Source organism: Phocoena sinus, chromosome 8 (genome assembly GCF_008692025.1).
Source record: "Phocoena sinus isolate mPhoSin1 chromosome 8, mPhoSin1.pri, whole genome shotgun sequence".
NCBI classification, from domain to species: domain Eukaryota; kingdom Metazoa; phylum Chordata; class Mammalia; order Artiodactyla; family Phocoenidae; genus Phocoena; species Phocoena sinus.
Window position 1 is genome coordinate 8,562,385 of NC_045770.1, and position 17,429 is coordinate 8,579,813.

The 17,429-nt window shown below is 52.4% G+C and overlaps 1 protein-coding gene across 1 annotated transcript in view; it reads right to left on the reverse strand.

Annotated features, from left to right (window-relative positions):
• PKNOX2 (PBX/knotted 1 homeobox 2) overlaps positions 1–17,429 on the reverse strand; it is a 257,672-nt gene that overhangs the window by 168,147 nt on the left and 72,096 nt on the right. Inside the window, 1 exon segment of the mRNA XM_032641926.1 lies at positions 17,225–17,294. The gene's annotated coding sequence lies outside the window, so the exon portion shown is untranslated.

Here is a 17,429-nt window from a genome sequence, read left to right on the forward strand (position 1 = left end):
CAGCATCACGAAGTGGTCAGGACCGCCCCCCATGTGTTGCCACGGGGTACAGAGGCTCAAAACAAGCCTGTGAGTTAGGGCAAAGCTGATGGTTCTTTTCATCCACAGATGTAGAAACTGTGGCTCAGAAAGGGTAAGTCACTTGCCCCAAGTCACACAGCTATTTAGTGATCAGGACCCCTGGCTCTCAGAGCCAGTGCTTCCTTCCTCCACCTTCTCCCCTCGCTGCCCACAAGCTGTGACCGGAGCCCTGACTCTGTAGGCTAAGGAGGGAGCTCCTGAAGAGGTGGCCTCTGCCTCTCCCGAGGGCAACATCTCCCGGAACCCCATAACAGCCTGGGAGGGATGGCAATTGCAGCGAGATTTGAGGGGATGGAAAACTATTGGTGACTTCTGCACTTGAATATTTAGACACATTTCATTCTTTGTTAAAAAAAAAAAAAAAAAAAAAGGCTGCTTGGCAATTGCCCTGGCGCTAAAGTTTTGCAGAAGACGTCAAATGCGCACACCGCTTCCCTATGGTTGTCTAATAGTGCAAGTGGCTTGCCATCTCCGTTTGTTTGTTTCCTTGGTGTGCGCTCTCTTCAGCCCCTGGGAGCCCGAGGAAGCCTGGTGTTACATAAGCACCTCATCAGAGTAAACATCCAGCTCCACGCTGCTTCCTTCAGTCCTTTCCCTGGAGGGGCACTTACCTCACCCCCGCGTTCTCCCAGAGCACAGAGAGAATTGTGTTCCTGACGCTGCCCCTTATTGCCAACCAGTCGCCCCGGGAAGCCGAGCCCAGTCCGGAGCGTAGCTGAGCAGCATATCTGCTCCTCCTGCGATGGACAGGGCGCGGGGAGCTCCTGTAAGCTGACCTCCCGGGCCCCTCCTGAGCATCCTGTCTTCCCTAGTAGTATTTATTTATTCATAGGATAACTGTGCACCAGGCCCAGTGCTGGGTACCAAGGATATGAAGAGGAGTTAGCCAAGATCCCTTCCCAGGGAAAACCCAAAGTAGAGCTGAGGTGACAGACACTCAAAGAACTCACTACAAATCAGCAGCTATAACTGAGAAATGTATGTATTCTGGGAACCACAGAGTGGGCGAGTTCTGGCTCTGCTCGGGAGTCAGCGGCATTTGCACAGGGCCTTGAAGGATACACATGAATGAATGAATGAATGAATGGGTGAGTGAGTGAATGAGTGAGTTAGGATATATAAGCTGAAAAAAGTAATTCATAACAAAGGGCATGAAGAGCACAGGAAAACAGCAAGTGGAGGACGGAACAAGCCACTTCTCCTGGCCTGGTGTGGCCAACTGCCTCCTTCCTTGATTCTGAGAAGGAAACCGCAGGCTGGGCATCCTGGGCCTGCTTACTTAACCTCTCTGTGCCGATGATGATGATGATGATGATGATGATGATGATGATGATGATGATGATAATAATACCCACACGATAGGACTGTGGCAAGGACTAAATGAGATACTTCAGGCAATGCTTAATAGAGTGTGTGGGACGTAGCAGGCCTTGATAAATGGAGAAGTCATTATCATTACTTTTATCACTATCACCACCACCATTGCTCACAAGCTTACAGGGATCCTAAAAAAAAAAAAGGTGCCTCGGAGGCATAAAAACACTGCCGGATGAACTCGATTCACCACCTGGTGTAAGCTTACATTCTTCACTTCCAACCCAAACATATCCTACTCCTTCTTGACTATGAAATAGAAAACGCTTTAGAAGAGACAGCCCTTTACCACGGGGGCTGCCTGGGCAACGCTCGGAGGCCTTGGTACAGGTTGTGTTGCCTGAGTCAGAAGTCAGAGCTAAGAGGTGACTTGCTCAGCTCAGAGCACAGGTGCTCAGCTCGGAGCTCGACGATGCAGCTACATGTGGCCCTTTATCGGAGTGAGCTGACGCCCACATGCCACCTACGGGCCCTGCTGGCGAAGGCACTGGAACTCCGTAGCTGTCACTGGGGACAGGGACCCTGCATCTCCTGGGATTTGAGCCTGGTGGTCCCACATCCTGGGGGAGCTGCACAGACCTCTCACGGGCCTTGTCCTGGATATTGGGACCCCACCACACACATTCACCAAACCGCCCAAGCCAGAAAGCAGATCTCACCCTTAATGTCCCCTCCCCCTCACCACCCCCACACCCCAAGCCTGTCATTTCTCCACCTGTAACACCTCACAAACGTACACAGCTTCTCTTTCTCCTCTGCCACCTCCTCCAGGCAGGGCACCACCATCACTTGCAATAGTTTCCTAAAAGGTCTCCTTGCCTTTTTTTATTTTTTGCCTTCTTCCAACCCCCTCTCCACACTGAAGCCGGAGCAATCTTTCCAAGACAGATCTGGCCAAATCGATCCTCAGCTTAAAATCCTTCTATGTCCCCCAATCCTTCGGTAGCCGAGCCTTCAAGACCCTCCATGATCTCCAGCCCCTCCTCCCATCACAGCCCCTGTCCCACACGGGGCTCCTTGTCAGATGGAAAAGCTTGCATTTCACTCACCCGCCAAGCCCCCTGTAGCTACGGAAGTTCCCTCGGCCTCAGGTACTTCCAGCCACGCCCTTGTCACTTGGCGAACTCCTCATCCTCCGGTATCAACCCAGACCCCAGGCCCTGCCCTCTAGAAGCCATCCTTGACCCCACTAGATTTTACCAGGTGCCCTCCTAGGTGCTTTCAGGCGGTCCTCCCTTGCCTGATGACAGCATTTAACACAATGTACTAGAAGTGCCTGCTTACCTGTCATCCGCTTCTGTCCTCCCGCTGATCTCTAAGCTCCCAAAGGGCATATCCCCATCCTGAATGATGCCTGAACATAGCAGGCAATAAACGTTTGTTGAATGAATAACAAATGAACAAGTAAATGAGTAAGCAGCAAATGAATGAATGAATGAGTTAGGATATATAAACTGAAAACAATAATACACAACAGGAGGTCATCACCCAGTGGAAGCTGACACAGGATGGAGGCATGAAGAGGTCAGGGGCTAACAGGAAGGGAGGGGACCTGGCAGAAAGGCAGGGAGGACATTAGAATAAAATGCCCCTGTCCATCCTGCTCCAGGGCCCTGGACCCCACCTGCAGAAATCTCAGCTGCCCGGAGACAGAGAGTTTCATCAAGAGGAAGACTTACGCTATTTCATAAACTTTCTTTAACTTAAAATCAGGCAACGCACACACATACACATATGCCCCACAGACATCTTCGTCGCTGAAAAGTTGCTCCCTATAAAATAAAAGAAGCTGTTTAAATGTCTTCCTTCCAAGCTAGCCCCACAGAGCTGGAGCTGAGAATACATTAGCCTTTAATGAAGTGAGACTCTCATCTTCCAGGAGACACCTCATTTAGCGCAATTGTTTCAGAGCCATTACAGAAAGACAATTACAAGGAAGCGGGGAGAGTAATTGGAAATGCTGGCAGGAGTTGGGCGAAATGATAATAAATAAAAATATTCAACCTAATAAGCTTCCAGGAGGGGGTGGGATGAAGAAAATCAACATAATTAGAACTGAACCTTAGCAAGGAAAAACAGACAGCAGGGTGGCAAGTGCTCAACTTGTACGGGAAGAAAGAAGTCACATGTAGCCCGTGATGACTCCAGGGCTGCAGGCCTATGGAGCCTCCGGAAGCTGCTGGAGGGAGAAGGGGGTGCCCAGAGCCCAGAGGCACTGGGGGCACAGAGTGTGCTCTTCCCGGCCACAGCAGCCTGCGTGTGTGGGAGAGGCAGGCCCAGCCTGCGCCATGGGTCCTCCAAGTGTGGAGAGCAGGCGGAGGGAGGCCAGGGAGGAGCCGCCGAGCCCAGATTTTGCCGCTGACAATCTCTGGTTCTGCAACCCTGGGCAAGAGGACTCGGCTTCTGGTCTTAAGATGGTGGAGGACAGCTGTTAAGATCTGTAAGTGTTCTGTCTTCTGCGCCCACCATCTCCCTCTATTCAAACCCACCCCTTATCTGATAGGTCCCCTCTTGGCTTCTGAAATTTCAACATGGAAGCCTAGAAGTTAAGCTTAGAGACTCAGCCTAAGCATCATTTATACAAAAATCATTCCTGACCCCATTCTACCCGCCCACCCCACCCCTGCCGGGAGAACTACCACTACCGGCTTCCCCTGGGCCCTGGCCATGCCCAGCGGCTATAGCACAGCCCCTAGAACACAACTACATTGGTTGATGGGTTCTGTCCTCCCTAAATGACTGTCTAGAGCATTTGCAGAGGAAATGGTGTGAGGCCTGGCCGTTTGTTTCAAAACACTCGCAGCGAAGAGGGGAGTGCTAATTTACGTTATGATTTCTTGTTTGGTTGTTTTTGAAAAAAGGGAATGTACGTAACTTGAGGTCAGAGACCTCAAATTTGACACCCAGTACCTAACTCAGAACCTGGTACAGAGTAGGCATACACTTATTTTCTTGTTGCATAATGTGTCTCTAGTAAATATGCCAAGTGTACTATCTGGGAGTAGACAGTTGAGGATTAAATTGAAGTCAAATTTCAAAACTTTCAAAGATTCTCAATTCAAATAAATATTATTCAAGCCCCATGTAATTTACTGAGTGCCTGTCACGTGCCAGGCCCTGGAGAGTCACAGGTGAAGAGGGTCCCCAAGTCACGGTCCCGAAGGAATTTGCCAGCCAGTGAGCTTCAGGTTGTATAGTTTTAGGCATGACGTGAGGCCACGCTAGGGGATGGGACATTTGTCCAGAGACAATAGCAAATAGGCACTGAACTCATTTCCTGGAGAGCGGGCCAGGGGCCCAAGTCCATGGTCCTCAGACTTGTTTACAACACTCTCAGTAAAAAATGTGTAATACACGCTCAGTGCACGCATATATAAACATGCATGGGTGGGAGTGTATATAGTCACCCTACCGCTCTACCGATATATGAGATGTCTTAGGGAACATATTCAAAAATAGAAATCTAAATAGGATGAGATAAAAAAATACATACAGATAAAGTTGTAATATTTTCTTCTCTTATTCCAATGGCCCACCTCGCTCACTCTGTTTCGGAGACTCTGTGTGCAGAGTATCAGTGTCTGGGACTTGACAGGCCTGCCATACAGAAGAAATGCCGGTCTGCTCAGTACACCAAACAGAATTTAACACCTGTTTTCCTTTTGCTGGCCCTAGCATCCAGTTTCCAGTAACTGGTGACAAATGTAACGAATGGTAATCCCATTCATTTGGCAAACACATGTGATAAATTCAGAATGTGCCAGGCGCCATGCCAGGTGCAGTGAGGGCTATAGAAGCGCCAGCCACGTGCCCTGTACTGGAGGACAGACAGACATACTCAGGATGCAGGTGGACCCTGGTCAGTGTCAGGAGACTCAGGCCAGGTGCTCTGGAAGGGAGAAAATGCTTGGTTTTCCCTGAGGGCTCTAAGGCTCGTGGAAGAGGTGGTGTGAGACTGGGGAGGAAGGGCAGGGTTTGGCCGTGCAGACAGAGAAGACTTTTCAGGAAAAGGAAATGCCGGGGGCAAAGACACAGGGGCTGTAAATCAAGGGGCGCATTCTTCTCTGCAGATCCTCAGCTCCATCTGGAGATCCTATATCCTGAGGCCGGGTGAAAAAGAGAGAATAATACTTACTAGAATTGCACATAAAAGGGACAGGGACGTGCTCTCAGGCTGAACACCCTGGAAACTAGAGAGCAAGGCATGCTGCCATGACAGCCTCCCTTCAAACATGCCAGTGGTTTGTCCCACAAAACAAGCAAAGGCTAACAGGAGAGGAAAGCATTCTCCTCTGTCAGGGATGAAGTGCGCATGACCTGGCCTGCAGGCGAGAACAGATGACCCCTAGGGCCATGCTAGTTCTAGGATGCTACACTTCGTACCCTTACCCTTGGAGAGCCAAGCATCTCCAATAAAGATATAATCGACATATGATGTGATTAATAGTCACAGAAAGATGCCCAGTGTGCACCGGGAGCTCAAGGAAGATAAACCCTAGCTGAGATGTGGTTACAGACATACTTATCACCAAGAAACTGAGTTCTAACCAAGTAAATGAGGGGTGATGGAGGGTACTCAAGGCAAAGAGGACCTCAGGTAGAAGCAGAGAGGCACAAAAGGGTACAGAAACCCCAAATCCTGCTGGTAACAGCAGATGGTCCTGGGATCCAGCAAAGCCAAGGAAAGCAGGAAACTTTGGGGTCCTGGGAGGAGACAAGAAGCCTGGGGATCGCTCTCAGGCTGACCCTGCTGAGCCCAGCGCTGGGTATCACACACAGTGGTGCTTAATAAATGTGTATTGATTGCAGATTGTCATTTCTAGGAAGGGCTGGGATAAGCAATTCATTCTTAGAAAGCCCCAGGCAGGGCCACATGCTGAGACGCCTTTATTAGAGTCTTCTCATGAGAGAGGGAGGGAGGGGAGAGAAGAGGGAAGGGGAGGAGCTGAGACAGGGGCTGCCCACCCTCGTCGACAGAGCCCCTCATCCCTCCATATCCCAGAGCAGGCACAGGGTCCAAAGGGGAGAGTAGACCCGGGCTATGGAGAAGAAAGGAAAACCAGTGACAATGCTCTCTGCACCCAGAAGCAGGGTCAAGCCTACCTACCATTTCCTTTAATTTTCCCAACGATCCTGTAAGATGAGATTTCATTACTCTTTAACAGATGGGGAAACTAAGGCTAAGACCTGGTCCCGTCTCATGAAGGGAGGAAGTGGGAGAGGGGACTGAGGTTTGAATCCATTGCACCCTATTCCTCCAGATGCTGCCCAGACTGCAGGGCAGATGGGGAAGGTGAAGGCGAGCTGGACACCCCCAAGGGTGCGCTGCCCCAGGTGCCGGGTCCCCTCCAGCCTTCCCAGGTTCTGCCGCCCCCGATATCACTAGGTGAAATCCTAGGAGCTGGTGCGGACTTGCCCCAGGGCCCAGGCCAGAGATGGACAGCAGCCCTCTAGGACCTGGAAGGTTCTTTGTTAAATGTGGTGCGGAAGCCTCCTTAGCAGAGGAGCCTTTCATCCCCTTCTCATCCTGGTTGTTTGCTCCAGCCTTGATTTACACTTTGCATCTAGAATGCCAGCACACCCTATAGAAGCCCTGGGGCCTCCCTAGGCCCTGACATCACTCCCCTCCCAGGAGGTAGAAGCCCTGGGTTCCAGTCTAGCCTCTACCACCAAACCCTCGGTGGCCTTAGGCAAGGTGTTGCCTCCTTTGAGCCTCAGATTCCCCGCTCGGTACCAAGGAATCCAGTGACCCCTAAGTCCTTGAGCATCCCATGAGCCTCTTCTTCACTCTCCAGACTACTCCTTTTCCACCCTGCCCCATCCCACAAAAGCCAGGAATTCCTTCCCTTGGGTGAGTCACCATCGCAGGCCCCTGGGAATCCCAGGTGATGCCATCCCAATGGGGGCAGGCAGGCTAGGACCAGGGCCTCCGCACAGCCCGGCCAGGGTGTGCTGGCCAGGAGACTTGGGGAGGGGGCAAGGTCCCCAACACAAAGCCGATCCCAACTGCTTCATTCGCGAGAGATGTCCTAGTGCGGTGGGAAGCAGGCTTTGGGGTCGTGCGGACTTGAGTTCACACCCCATCTACTCCTCTTTCTAGTTGTGGAACAATGAGAGTGTTGCTTAACCTGTCTGATTAAGCCTGGCTCTCTGATCTGTTCTATTATTAGAGGACCTGCCTCACAGCGTTGGTGGGAGGGTTACAACAGATAATGCACTGAACAGAAGCTATTCTTCTTCAGCCTCCTGGATAAGGATAATAGTAGGACTCCCAACGTACTCGACAGTACTGGAATCACGTGGTACGGGGAACAGAGCTGCTACCCACGCTCAGCCAGCCACCAAGGCTGAGCAGTTTCATGATGAAAAAACCCACCTTGCAGCAGGCAAGACTCCCTCAGGAGAGACCCAGATGGGTCACCTGAATGTGATACACTTTCTTTTTTTTAATTGGGTTTAAAGTTATAAAACAACAGCAGTGAACTCCTCCTGCTCCTGCAGGTACTTGGGCCCACGTGGGGACTGGGAGCATGAATTATACTCACCCAGCCTCCCCATTAAGGCCGTGTGGTCCCCTGCACCAGAACGCGGCTCCACACCGGTCCCAGGCCGGAGATGGGTCTGCCTCGTGGGCCGACCTCACAGGCACCCTCAGACGCCCACCCCCAAAACCCACCCCAATTCAGTCCTAAGTATTCCTAAGGTGCCTTCCCATTTCCCGCTGTAATAAATGGCACAGAATGCAAATGGAGCTGGATGTGGGACCCAGATGTTTGCACTAATTTAATGGAGGGAACACCTTGGATTAAACACTCTGCAAAACACTCACAAATAGGTTCAGTGCATGAAAAGCCTCCCAGACCCCTGGCGCTTGGCTGCGGCTGCCTGGGGCTCCAGGAGCGTTGCCCGGGGTGGGCGGGCATGGGGGAGAGACCAGAGCAGGGTGGAGACAGGATGCCTCCAAACACAGCCAGGTTCCCGGGTGGGCTTCCAGCAGATTCTCCACCAGCTGGGGCTGACTCCACCAAGAGGCAGGATCTGGGAGGGTTGGGGATGGTGGTAGGCAGCGCCTGCCTCCCCACGTGGGTGACGGCTCGCCCGTGAGGACCCACAACAGGCAGGTGCCTCCCTGCCCTTAGGACTCAGCTCCAACCTGGAGGCCTCACTGCCCACCTGGCTGACATCCAGTCACCCAGCTGCACGGAACTGGGGCCTCCAGGCCCAGAGACTCCAGGGAGGATCAGCCTACTTCACCTTTTGGACCTGAGAGTGGGTGGGAAACCTCTCTCAGAAATTTGGGGGTTATTTGCACAGCAGTGCTAATTTCTCTGAAGCTGCTTCTTCCTTGCCTGCCCCTACAGCTTAGGGTGCTTCAAAAGCTCAAATCCTGTGCACCTACCAAGCCCCAACCCTCCGCTTCACCTTTCACCCACCCATCCATCCATCCCCTCAGCTCTGGAGCTACAGAGATGAGTGACGGCCGGCATCTGCCCTGGTGTTCACGGTCCCAGATGCCATGTGATAAAGGCCCTCAGGGAGGCATACCGTGCAAGCAGGGAGCTCGGGACAGTGCAGCAACTGGGCACAAGAGGGTCAAAAGACCAGTGGAGAAAAGGGGAAAAGCTTACCTAGCAGAGGGAACAGCACATGCAAAGATAATGAGGCACAGAAGACGGGGCAATGGCTGAGACTCAAGAGAGACCATTTGTGTGGGTCCACTTGGGGGACAGGTGGCACAAATGAAGATGGGCCCTCTTCGCCAGACCCCTCCTCCCACCCCGGCCCCTGGAAGTCCCCATAGTTGTGCCAATGGGGAATCAGTTCCCATAATAATTGCTCTGTAAGCCTCAGAGTTCCAACACGGCCTGGATGAGTTTATATTCCTGAAAACAGAATCCCTAATTTTCAGACACAATGATCACTTCAAGTGTAATAACCATTATAATAACCCCTTACACTTGCTTTATAGTTTATAAAACACTTTCACATATCGCTCATAATCTTCCACCAACAACCCTTCAAGGAAGATAGAAGAGGTAGTGTCAGAATTCCTACTTTCTGAATGAGAAAATTAAATCCAAAGGTCCCAGCTACCTAAATAACAGGGCTCAAGCTCAAGCTCATTCACTCATTCAGTGCATCACGGAGTGTTTGTTGAGCACCTATTTATGTACCAAGAAACCCTTCAGACTCAGAGCATAGATAGCATGGTGGGGATGTTAAGATGATTACAAGCCTCGGTGAAGAGACAGAACATGGGCACCAAGGGAGAAAAACGTCAGGGCAAAAAGCAAAGCACTGAAACTCAGGAACCAAGAAAAACATAAAGCACTGTCTTCAAACACTGCCTCAGACAAACACACCCTGCGGCCTGCACAGACACAGGCAACGGGCATATGCCCTTATCACATAGGAGGATGCGAGCCGTTTCTCCTGGACTTCCCCCATGCTCTACAGCATGGAAGGCAGACTCCTTTATCCTCACATCCCCACCGCTAGCTGGGCAACGGACCAGAGCCAGCAGCCGGGAGCCATCTGTGGGGCCTGGGTTTCGCCCATCCCCCAGCACACACACAGATGCACAGGCCCTCCCAGTGCAGGAACCCAGGCATTCCAGCACGGGGACAGCCCAGGGTGCAACAGCTTAGGTTCTAGTCAGGATGGATGGATGGATGGATGGATGGATGAGATGGATGGATGGATGGATGGGATAGATGGATAGATGGGATGGATGGATGGATGCATGGATGCATGGATGCATGGATGAGATGGATGGATGGATGGATGGGATGGATGAATGGGATAGATGGATGGGATAGATGGATAGATGGATAGATGGGATGGATGGATGGATGGATGGGATGGATGGAAGGATGGATGGATGGATGGATGGTTGAATAGATGGATAGACGGGGAGGGAAGACTGGGAAGCATAAGAGCTTTCACCTACCTAGAGGTAGAGCCTGCTGGGTCCCCACCACTGGACCCAGTTACAAGTAAACACTGCCTTGCTCTCTGATGAGGATAGACTATCCTCAGTGCCCTCTGCAAAAACAATACCCACTTCACAGGATCCACGTGAGAATGCACAACAGGAGACGCTGACACACCTAGTGCAGGGCCTCGCACACAGGGGGAATTAAGGCTTTCCCACCCAGGAAGTAAAGGTAATGGATGGGCAAGTAACTCTGCAGAGCCCCCACAGAAATCAGGCTCCTGCCACCACGCCCATCCTGGGGTTTGGAGGACTTACTAGAGAAAACCTCTCCATCACTCCACCCCCTACCCCTTGGTTCATTCCTTCATTTTTTCATTCAACCAAACCAAACTTGTAGGGGGCCTCTTGTGGCCAGGGATGATTCTAGGTACTGGGATTAGGAGAAGAATAAGATTCAGTTCTTAACTTGGATAGACAGATACATATGTTTGAGGTGCTGTGACAACGCACAGGATGAAGGAGGACAGCAGTGTTTCAGGAAAGGCAGGAAGCGCTGTGAGCAGTAGTCAGAGAGGAGATATGTGAGCTGGGTATTGCAGGAGGTACAGGGGCTATTCAGGACGAGGAGATTCCAGGCAGAGGGAACAGCAAGTGCAAAGGCACTGAGGTGTGAAGTGATACAGAGTATTTGGGGGGAACTGAGCAACCTGGTATATTTGGGTACCAGGAATAGGAGTGTCTGTAAGTAACAGGGAGGAGGGAGCTATGAGGCGGGCAGGAGATGAAGCAGGAAAAGTAGACAGGGCTGAGCTGTGAGGCCCCTGGCCAGCCAGGCCAAGGAAGCCGCAGACAGTAAAGAACCCCTGGGGATGGCGGAGCACAGGCGTGACGCGGGCACACGCTCACAAGGGCATTAATTAGGCTCCGGCTGTTGCTGGCATGGCGCTAGGCTCCTCTGCATACAGGAGGCTAGCCCTGGCTGAGTCTGATACATGAATTTGACAAGGTCTTCTCCTCTTTGATTCACGCAATTATCGCTGGAGAAATGGCCAATTTGGGAGCAATTTTTCTTCTCTGAAGAGCCAGGCTGGCTGGCTAACAGTGAAGGCCAGGGGAGCGTTCCTGCATCACCACTGCCACCACCCACAGCCAGAGCTGCTGGGAGCAGTGCCTGGAAATCCCGAAGAAGCTCTGGGGATCTGGGAAGGACTTGAGAAGGGTAATGGTGGAGGCCACAGGAGCCACAGAGGAAGCGTAAAGGGGGGGGAAGCCCTCAGGCTGGATAAAGATTGATGGGTACCTGCATTTCCAGAGAAGAGGAGAGAAAGGCCAGGTGGGTGGGTGGTGGCAGCCACCTTGTAGTTCCAAGCCCTGCTGAAAGCTTCCCGAGGCCTGCTTACAGCAGGGAATGTTCTCCCTCCCCTCCTTCCTCTCCTCCCCTCCCTCCTGGCCCCCCTTCCCTGTTCCTCTCCAGAAAGGTTTATGGAGAAGACTCCAAATAGCCCCTCTCCTGCAGTCACGGTCACACCAACTGAAAGGAGATTTAATTAGCAAAATCTCGTTAGGCAAACGAAATTATCCGTAAGACAACAGTCCTCTGGACAGGGGGTATGATTAAACAAAGCCATTAATTGAGAGAGTTGCCTTGGCAGCCCCCCGGAAGCACTCATCTCTGGGCCGGCGGAACAGACCCGGGCCCCTCTGCCCGCCCCACCCCCTCCCCACGTCATCTCGGCTCTTCCAGGGCCCCTCCAGTTGGGGCTGCAGACCTCTATCTCATCAGCGGCCTCTCTGCCGCCAGATTCCTGCTAAAGCGCCTTGATTGCATAATGTCTATTTGCATAATGTAAATTGCAATCTCCTAGCTTGGGAGGCAGGAATCACAGAACAGCCATTATTTTTTTACCACTCCACAAAAATTCTACATTTAGAAAGCAGATTTGCAGCTCAGAAAGCCGTATAAATCTGAATCTGCCACAAATGTCATTAAATCACACCAATTAAGCCGGACCAACGAAGAGCCCCTGTCACCGTTCTCTGCACACTCAAGGACTCCCAGGCCAGATGGAGGCCACGAAAAAATGGAGGCTGTGGCAGCGGGGCTGCAGCAGGAGCTGCAAAGGCAGGAAATTCTGTCTCATAAACCGTCACACACACACCCCAAGCACAGGCCCCACCAAGACCTGGCGGGCGGAGGACGGAGAGGGGGCGGAAGTGGTCTGAGTTATTTCTAAGCTTGTCGCCTGATTTCTTGAGGGCACTTGGTCTGCAGACTTTTAATTTACGGAGCAGAAGAGAGTATGCGGGGAAGAAGCCTGCACCTTCCGCAAAGGGAAGGGGAGATGCCAAGTATTTCATGCGAGGGTGAAAAGTCCAGGCCTTCAGCAGCTCTTTAATGACCTTTTTCTGTCTTCTCCCAAGTCCCCTCCAGCCAAGTGAAAGAAAACCGGGGACAAATCCTGCCCTGACTGGGCTGGGCTGGACCGGATTCTGAGCTCCTTTTAAGAGCTGTTTCCTAGGGGCCGCTGGAGAGAGAGGTGAGTCACAAGGTCCCTAGAAAGGGGCCTTCCCTCCGACAACCACTCATGATTCCAGTTTCCCCGCAGCCATGTACCTGGTTACTTTTTGGCCTCTTTAGTGCTCATTCGATATTCACCTGTCAAAGGGCAAGATGCTAATGTGTATTATTAAAATATCAATAGTTCATGAGTGAACTTTTATGGAGAGTACAGTTAAAGGAAAGATGCTAGACCATCTCTGTCAGCAGCAACGGAGAGGAACAGTCTTGCCACGTCTACTTTTTCCTAACGTACTGGGTGAGTGGATGGCTGAGCCATTACTGTATACATACTGTGTGCCAGGAGCGGCTCTAAAGCTCGCACGTGCTGGATTTCACTTAGTCCTCACAGCCGTCCTGGGAAGGGTGTACAACCCCATTTCCATTCTAGAGACAAGGAATCCGAAGACCAAAGAGATGTATGCAGAACCACAGAGGTTCTAAGTCATGGGGCTGAGACTCAGACCCCAGCTTTGGACTTCAAACCCAATGTTTTTCCCCCCAAGTTGAAGCCTTGAAAATACAAATGATCTTTTAGGTTTTTATCTGTTTCCTTCACCTGTCCAAATTAAACATTGGTTTCCTGACCTAAGTTTCACAAAAGGGGAAAGGAGAGAACAGGAAATCATTCCGTGCTTTCACACAGGCCCATTTCCACAAAGCCGGCCTCCACGTTAGAGGTGTCTTAAGTTCAGTTCCCAGAATCTTTTCTGCACATTTAGAATCTTAGAACTGAGGGTAACATTGGAGGTGATGTCATCAGACATCCCCTGTTGCAGGAGAGTAGACTTGAGTTTCTTGGAGCCACATAATGAAGTGACGAAGTCTCTAGGATAGAGTCATAAGCTTGATTTCAACTCTGGGACTCACTGTGTCACTGACTACGGCACCTCACTTGTCTCTGAGCCTCTGCTCCCTCTCTGTATGTAATACCAAGATGGTAACAGTGTCTCATAAAACAGTGCGAGGGTTTCAATAAGAACATGCACATCACGTGCTGAGCAGTGTCTAGCATGTAGTAAGTGCTCAACAAACGAGTTATTACTGTTAATATTAAGTCGACTTGTGGAAGACTCCAAGACTCTCCCACCAAAACTTTTCATCAAAACCAAGCCCCTTTAAAAAAAAAAAAAAACAAAAAAAAACCAAGCCCCTTTGCCTCTCTCTTCCCTGCCCCCTCCCTTTCACCGTTAGCCATTCTCGTATCTTGGCCCTTTGGAAAAACCTACTGGTTCTGCTCCCACCCTGTGGTTGCTTGAGTTTTGTTTCTATCCCCTTAAGTCACAACAAGGCATACAGGGTACTCAGATTCTCTTCCAAAACTTAGCTGCATCCGGGTCGGGAAAATGGCAAAGGAACTGGAGCCTGGTCCTCAAAGGCCCCGCCTCCACAGGTTACAGTGTGTGTGGCAGAGAGGAAGCATGGAGAGGAAAGGACACGAGGATCACGGAGGACGGGCTGCCCGCATAGCCCATGCCCCCTGCACACCCTGACAGACCCAACAGCCCCTTCGGTCTGATCTTTGGCTGAAGCCCTCCCCCAGCCCGGAAGGCCAGGGAGTGGAGGGTTGTGGGAGCTATGCCTGGGAATGAAGGGCTCAAGGCTTGTGGAGTCCTTGTCACAGGTCTAAGGCCCCCTCCAGACCTGGCACTTCAAGCTGTGGGTTGCAAACTGGACCCATTCTTGCAGAGAAGGACTATAACGTAGCGCAGGGCTCCGCAGCCTGTTAGGAACCGGGCTTCACAGCAGGAGGTGAGCGGCGAGCTAGCAAGCTTCATCTGCGCTCAGCCTGGCTCGCATTACCGCCTGAAGCATCCCTCCCCTCCCCCACCCCCACCCCCACCCTCCCGATCCCGGGAAACTGTCTTCTACGAAACCAGTCCCTGGTGCCAGAAAGGTTGGGGAGCGCTGTGGTACCAACTGCAGGGCCTCCTAACACCAGCGTGTCCTCGGGGAATGCCCCCTGGGGGCGGAGCCTAGCCTGGCTGTGGGGGCGGTGCCTTTAAAGCCAGACGTTGGGTGGGTTTAGACAGTCTGGTTCTTGGAGGCAGGTTTCCTTAGCTGCCTTGGGGGTAGATGAGGCTGTGCTGGGCCAGGCCTGAGTAGTGCTCCCCAAAGACGGCTGCTACAACATAGTACCCCCAAACACACTCTTCATCTGATGTGCTGTGGATACTCCTGTTCTGAGACGTGGCTGCAGGGCCAGTGTCCATGTCCCCTTCTCTAAACCCAGGTGGGCCTTTGTGCCTGCCCCCAGCCAGGGCAACGTGTGAACGTGATACTGCTGGGCTTGGGCAGTGCAGCCCCGTCGATCCACGTTATGAAGATGTCCAGGCCACGTGGAAAGGGCACGTGGACCTGGTGGACAGCCCCAGCTAGCGCATCAACCAACAGCTGGTATCCACCCCCAGAGGGATGAGCGAACGAGCCTCCAGAAGATTCCCGCACCCAGCTTCTGCCCCAGCAGAGACCCCAGACCTGTGGATCAGAGGCAATCTCCCCACTGTGCCCCGTTTGAACTCCTGACTCACAGAATAAATGAGCATAATGAACGGTGTTAAGTCACTATGTCTTGGGGTGGTTTGTTACACAGCCATAATAACTGGAACATCACTTGAATTAAATTAGAATGTTTGCTGTTTCCCTCTCAAATCCAGCCCTCACTTCAGACTTGCAGACTGTTCCCTCCTCCGCAGGTCCCGTCCCCCCTTTTCTTCCTCCCCCTCCAAAAGGCAGGCTCCTCCTTAGCAAAAAACACTCCCAGGAAGATCCTTTGAATCTTCCCCTTTCAGAGTCCCGGGACCTGAAGATCCCCACTCTTCCTCGTTCCTCTGTGCGGGTCCCAGAGTGTCCCTACGAGGGAGGTCCCCCTGGTGTGGGTGGGCCCGGGCCAGGCGCCCGGCTGTTCTCGGGGACAGGAACGGAACGTGCAGACTTACTTCCCCTACACGCACCCCGGTCTCAGGAAGCTTCACGCTCGGCTTGCTCCTCTCATACTGACTTGACTGATGAGGTCCCGCTAACCTCCGGTGCGAGGAGACATCGATTCTCGCAAAGGTCATTATCTTCCTACTCTGGCTCACCCCACCCCGGCCCCATCTCCTAGGTAGGCTTTCCTGGAACAGGATGGAGGGAGGCACCCTTCCCCGGCCCGGTGTCTGGGGATCGACCACTCCAAGCCGGGCGGAAAGGGGATGCCCTGGGAGCCGCGCCCTGTCAATCACAGAGGCACCAGCACTGCCGCGCAGGCCATTAGGCGGAGGGCCGGCGCCCTGCTCACTCACCGGGCAGCCATCGGCAGGATGTTAGACGATCGCAGGGCGGCCATTCTTATGATTTATTCAAATGCTCATTACAGTCCATCTATTTTTACGCAGAGGTGAGGATGTGCGCTGATAACGTTTAATCATTTAAAATTCCGTCGACTGGTTGGGAGCCGATGTACTATCAAAGTCGCAGCCGCTCAGCCCCCGGGAGCCCCCGAAGCAGGGTAGGGAAGCTGTGCAGCCCCAGGCCAGCCCTTCCAGCTGACATTGCCTGAGCGGCGCCTAGGTGGGGGGTGCAGAGGGGAAACAAGGAGCAGGGGATCCCAGGCTAGCCTCCAGGAGCTCACAGCCTCGCTGAGGGCACACGGCGAAGCGCGGGCAGAGGGATGCCCAGCAGAAGGATGAGGCACAGCCTCTCAGAAGAGGGAGAAATCACTTCTAGCTGGATTACCGAAGGAGGTCGCAACGAGCAGGCTGGACTTAGGCCAGGGCCTACAGGTGGGAAGCCTTATGCCAAGTGGGAGAACCAATATGAGGAAATACACAGACGGATAAGGCGGGGAGCAGCTCCTGTGCTGATGGAAGGGAGGCAACCAGCAGTACCTCCTTTTTCCTCCCTCGTGTCTCTCCAGAAACAACCAGACATAAAAGCAAGCGCGAGCTATGAACTTGGCCCAGGTCCTCCTCTCACGGCCTCCAAAGCTTAGCCTGCCCTTGCAACCTCTAGAGCTTCCCTCTCCAACACTCATGACACGCATAACACATCATGTCCACCTTAACGCACAATGAATACAGTCTAATTAAATAGGATGTCACGTTCCAGGGCCTCTTCGTCACATTCGGACCTCATCTAATTAGAGGTCCACTGTATTTCACATTCTGACCAGCTCATTGAGACAGAGCGCATCTCTCACACAATGCATGGCTGTGAAAGATCAGGTTCAGGGCTGGTCTTTAACCCATAACCTTATTGAGTCAGCATGGAAAACGCCAATCAGAGTTACTCACAGTTCACAGTCCCTTTTCTGGTGAGCGGCATGGAGGACGGCAAGCCTCAGAGTCCTGCTCCAGAGTCAACCTGTCAGCGAAAGAAAACATCTTTATAGACCGTGTATGATTCTGCTGGGAGCGAGCACCAAGATCGGATGGGGGTAAACCCAGAAGTGGGTCCTGCTCCAGAGCACAGCCAGGGCTGGCAGCCCTGTGTCCCCAT